The following is a 6,186-nucleotide window of genomic DNA, read 5'->3' as shown; positions in this document are numbered from 1 at the left end:
CCAGTAAAACGTTTCACCCTCCGGTCGTACCACAAAAGTATCCATTTGTCTTTGTGCCTCCATACCCTGCATAGTGGGAACTACCGCTATGCCAAATATCTGCATAAGATCTCTTCCCAGTACGTTTACTGGACACTTTGCAGAAACTACAATTTTACTTTTCTGAGTCATACCTGAAACTGGATCAGTTATTGCTATATCATGGGAGAGTGGCTCCCTATATAGCTGTCCATTTGCTGCTTTCACTAATATATAATCTGGTGATTCAGAATTTTCTGGTAACTTTGAGGGGTGTATCAAAGTTCGTAACTCTCCTGAGTCACACAAGAATTTTACTTCCCTTCCTTCCACCAGAAGTGTAACTTCCGGTTTTGTGTCTGCTAGATAGAGCTCCAAGCTCAGTAATGCCAAATCTAAAATTTCACTTTCTTCATCCTCTACATCTGCTTGTACTTCCTCTGTTCCTTCCACTACATTTACATTTGCCCTTTGTTTGTTTTCCTTCCCTGATGATTTCTGATTTTCATCACTATCATATAGTCAGTCCTCATCACCTTTATTTTCTGTAGTCACCTTTTATTTAGCCTGCAATCCCTTGCTAAATGTCCTTTCTTACCGCACTTAAAGCACTCACCTTTCTTTTTTCTCTCTTCAAAATCTTCTGACCTTTTATCAGATTGTCTATTTCCCTGGGTATTTTTCTTACCCTTTTTACCTGACTGTACTACAAAGACCTCAGCTCCGTCTCCAGCTGTGAAGACTTGTGTCTTCTTTTTCTTTTTACTATTAAAGTGTCTTTCAGCATGTCTAGCATATTCAAGTAAGGCTTGTAGCCTACTTGTTCGATGATCTATCATATGCTTTGTAATAAAGCTACTGATAGGTGCAATGCAACCTTTCAAAAACGCATTTTTCAGTTGCTGTTCATACGAGGTATCATGTGTCTGATTTTCAGGAATAGCCATACCACTATGGTTATTGAAACATTCCAATAATCTACCATAGTACCCATCTACAGTTTCATTCTCCTGTTGTATGCATTGGTTAATGCAAGTCCAATCTGCTCTAGGTTTCCATTTTTCAGAAATTCGGTCTGTAAGACCTTTCACTCTGTTGTCTAATTCTGCGTCACTATGTGGGAGTGGTTTAAGCTCTGCATTACGAGGATTCCAGGTGCCACAAATCATGTGCCAGTCTGGACCCACAATCTGTCTAACTTTTTCTACTTCTTCCCCATTCAAGTGGTAACTTAGTCTCATACCTTGAAAATCTTGTAAAAACTTTGTGTAATTAACTTTTGGATGAGGGATTCCCTCTGTAGCTTTCCGAATATCTTCCGGTGTCCATGGTCTATATACTAGAAGAGTTGGGTCCTGTCCTTCCTGTCCTGCCTGAGGATTTGGTACCTCGATTAGTGGACAGATTTCTTCCTCACTCTCGTCTAGTGTGTCTCTCCCTACTTGATATAAGTCTGTGTCCCCAAGTGTTTTACGTGTCCGGGACCTAGTTTCAATAGGATCTCTAACAAATGGTTTTAGTGCTCTTGTGACTTCAGTATAATGTGGAGGTGGACCAGCTTGTCCTCCTGCTTCATATCTTGAAAAAGGCATCGGAGGGGTGGAGGGGGAGGGGCTGTCGCTATTACTGTATTATTATCCTCTTTGTCTAAAAATAATGTTTTTGCATTTTTAGTTTTCTGTTCCCTTCGGTTTACTTCCTCAATCCACCTGTGTGCCTGAGGAATGCCTAATCGCTGTTGTTTTTTTGCCTGACCTTCTGCGTCAGATTTAAGCTATTTTAAAAGTTTAACAAATGAAATCTTGTTTAATTTACCGTCAAATCCGTATTTATTAACCCATTTTGTATAATACCTTACATTATCAGTCCGTTGTAATTGCATATATTTTGCGTCATCAGTTAGGGGTGGATCTTGCGATTTTTTAGTGCACTGATTTCCCATTCTAAAAGAAAATGTTACGTAACCCTTTTCACCACGTGGTATTTGAGTTCCTTACACAGTTTATCTAGAATAACTGCCTACCTTATTCTGTTTCCCTGATCTCTGACAAAATATACAGTAATTTCCTTTTGTCCCTGATCTGTATAACAAATCTCTGACAATGACATTTACTGTAACCTAGTCCCTGATCTAAAACAGAAAAAAGGCAAATTATCTTCCTACCTGAGCCTTCTGGGTCGACCAGTTCGAAACCGCTCTTCGGCCGCTGATCAGAAAGTGGCCAGCCTCTCAAAATGACAATTCAGTCGGAGGTCTTTGTGTTTCAAGAAGAACCGTTTTGGTAACTTCTCCTGCGCAGTATTCGACCACCGATACACTCTGATCTGCAGCTTACCAAGGGAATTCCGGTTCAAGGAGGACCAAACTGTTAAATAAAAACAAATGATAACAACACAGGAGGCTCAGATGCAAAAGTTTACTAGTGTACACCAGGAGGCAAAAAAACATACAAGTACAGAGTTTTGTCTGACATGATGCAGGCAATACACAATTTTATATAGTCTTACATTCAAGCTGTGCCCACCTTACTGACGTGGTTAGTCACAGGGCACCTACATCACTATGGTCTACAATATTCTATTCATAAGAAAAAGCTGATGTTATACATTTTAAAAGTTTTCCCATGGGAATAATACAGCCTTGCAAAGCACCTGGTTAGTTATGTCTTTCTGTAAAATGTTACTCCTTCAAGGTTTCAGGCCTGCTTGAATACAATAGTTGGTTCAGTCTTGTAATATACTTCTTTGTTCTTCTTGCAACATTACTTTAGCAGCTGTGTCTTATCTTTGATAACATTCACAAGGCCAATTATCTCAGAAGAAGGAAGAAGAATTTTCAATGCTTTATACATTTAATTTCCTGACCCAGCAGATAATCATTAGTGAAAAACATAAGCTTGCTGAGCTGGCTACTGCCAGGGTCAGAGTTCAAATACACTGCAGCTCCAAAGCTTCAAGCAATTACATGTAAAATAATTCTTATTGCCATATTGTAAATAGAATAAAATGCATTATATACTATTTGCTTTTAAACTAGCACTTTATACATGTTCAAATACATATTTTTCTAACATTTTCCTCCCTTTTAATACTTTTTATTCTATTCAGAAACATAAACAATGTTATATCGTCCCTAGCCTTCTCCTTTAAGGACTTTCAACTAGGCAAGTCATTTAGTTTATATTTCGGAAAAAGTTTCGTCTGGAATCAATAGTTCCAATTCAATGTCTTGGTACAAAGTTTCAGTTACAGATATATCAACAAAATCTTTGACTAATCTTTTCATACAGGGGATCCCACAACAGACACATGCTCCTAATAGGAGCAGACCAACATAAATAGCAATCAAAATATTCATTAGGATAGAACCCCACCCACCAAACAGACCCTGGAAAAAGTTCATCAGTGGGTTTGGGCCTGGTTCAGTCATGGCCGACACCTGCTGTATTACCTCTAGGTGGTCATTAATCTCGTGTCGATTGTCTGGTATGAACGCACAGCATTCTTCTTTGATAAGCGCACACGTACCACCTCTCGCCGCTAGGGTGAAGTCAAGAGCCATTCGATTTTGTAGCACAGCAGTTCTCATTGCATTCAGTTCATCAGTCACTAGTTCAAGAGCAGAAAAAGTTGCGTTACTCATTACTTCGAGAAGCTTCGACAGCTTTCTCAACTCCCAGATCGATTTGACTGCTCCATATGCTGGAAATATTCCAGCCCAGGATATAACACTGTCACTCAAGTCCATATGAGCCAATTTTTCTTTATCTTTCACGGAATGATGGTTCTTCCAACCAGCTTCGATTTTTCCCATTGGATTTACAGGTTTTCCGATTGGATCTTCAGGTTTTCGGGCTACATCTCTTACATTTCGTATCTTACCTAGAGGTAATTCTGCAGTATGCCTTATAGCCGGAACCAGATAACCCAAAAAACAACTGCCGGACCAATTCTCAGGTAGCCATCTGTATGCCTTTTTCCCACAAACAAAATAACAGTTTTCTACTTTAGTACTGATGCGGGTTAATTCTGAATGAAACATTTTCTTGTCTATAACAGACAATTGTTTATGCAAAACAGGATTTCTCTGCACATCACTTAATGTTGTTTTCATTAAGCTCAAATATGAATCATAATTTGTGTTACAAACAGTGCCTTTATCTTTAGCTTTAATATAGCATTTATAAGATATAGTTATGTTACAGTTACTCCAACCCACTTGGAGTGTATCATTCTTATAAAAACATACAATTCCCCTCTGTGTAATAGGCAAATACAATGCAATTTTGTCCTGTGATCTTACAGATCCTGTATCAAAAAGTAAATTCTCCCAAGTCTCATTTATCCCCAAGGGGACAGCGGACATCAACAGTCCTCCATATGCTGTTGGTATAGCAGTACAAACCCAGCAATTTCAAATGTTCATAGTCTCTACATGTACACGCTTCATAGCTAGGTATGTGTTAAAGTTTGGATGCCAGTCTATAGGCAGTTCATCACATTTTTCCACTTTCACTTGTGTGGTTATATGTAGGAAAAACCACAACAAAAGGAAGGTCATCACAATCATAGTCAATAAATGCATAGTTAGCAAGATGATTAAACAATATCTTCGGGGTTGATCTGCATTTTTACTCATTTCGCTCTTGGCCATCCTGCCTTTGTTGTGTATCAGTCACAAAATGTTTATCAAGTTGAATAATCTTTACCGGTTTACAGTGCGTCAGGTGGACCCAGGACGACCTCTCAGCAACTTTGACTGCAGTAGGCGTCACCAACAGTACCTGGTACGGTCCTTCCCACTTTGGACTCGCCCAATTCTTCCTCTTCGTAACTTTCAGCCACACCCAGGACCCTGGGGTCAGCACTGCTTCCAACCGTCTGGTCTGTCTTTTATCTGAAAAAGAGTTCAACTGCAAAACAGTTTTATTTGTTAACAGTTTCCTCATATAGTTAGCTAATGAGCTGTCAGCCTCTAGTTCTGCAGGCATGAGAGCTTTCCACTGTGGCACATAATATGCCCTTCCAAATATCACTTCAAAGGGGGTCAAACCCTTTACATTTGGAACTGTTCTCATGCTCAGCAGTGCCAAAAGCAAACAGCAAATCCAATTCTTCTGTGTATCATTTACTAACTTCCTTAACCTGCTCTTTAAAATTCCATTGTACCTTTCCACCAGTCCTGCAGACTGTGGGTGGTAAGCACAATGATTCTTCAAGGAGATCCCAAAGAATCTCCCAAGTTGGTGAATCGTCTGATTAACAAAATGTGTCCCATTGTCATTATAGATTCTTTCCGGTATGCCAAATCTAGGAATTATTTCTTTTATTAGGGCCTTTGCCACTGTTGCTGCATCCAGATTTTTAGCTGGAAAAGCTTCTACCCATTTGGAAAACATGTCTATAATTACTAAGCAGTATTTTTTCCCTTCACATTTATTCAATTCTATGAAATCCATACAAATAGTGTGGAACGGATATGGTGGTGTAGGAAAACTCCCTTGCTTAGGTTTGAATGCCCCTTGTGCATGATGTTTGTTACAGATATGACATGCTGCACAAAATTTTTGTGTAAAGTTCGTGAATCCATACGTTTGGAATATTCGATTTACTAACTGTACCATCCCCCCTGTTGAGACATGGCACTGCCCATGGCTCAACAAAGCTGCATATCTAAATAAATTAGACTGCAATATTGTTTTTTTCTCTTTGGAGATATACAGTCCATTTTCGAGGCTTGCACCTCGTTTCTCCCATTTCTGTTTCTCTGCTTTTGTAGTTAATGTCTGCATTGTTTTTAACATTTCTAGATCTAAAATCTCAGAGGGTTGTAATTCCTCGGTTAAAAGTAAAGTTTCTGAGTCTGAGGCTGCTTGCTTTGCAGCTGTATCAGCTCTTGCATTTCCTTTTGAAATTGCATCCTGTTGTTTTGTATGAGCTAAACATTTACAAATAGCTACTTTAGTAGGTAACTGAATGGAATCTAACAAGTTCAAAATAAGTTGCACATGATTAATTGGTTTGCCAGTAGATGTTATCATTCCCCTATTTTTCCATTGCTGCGCAAAAACATGCACTGTAGAGAAAGCATACTGACTGTCAGTATATATGTTCACACATTTATCTTTCACTAGAGTACAAGCCCGTGTTAAGGCTATCAGTTCTGCT

Source organism: Protopterus annectens, chromosome 1.part0 (assembly GCF_019279795.1).
Source record: "Protopterus annectens isolate FY-2018-M chromosome 1.part0, PAN1.0, whole genome shotgun sequence".
Lineage (NCBI taxonomy): Eukaryota > Metazoa > Chordata > Ceratodontiformes > Protopteridae > Protopterus > Protopterus annectens.
Note: the sequence above shows the minus strand (reverse complement) of the source record.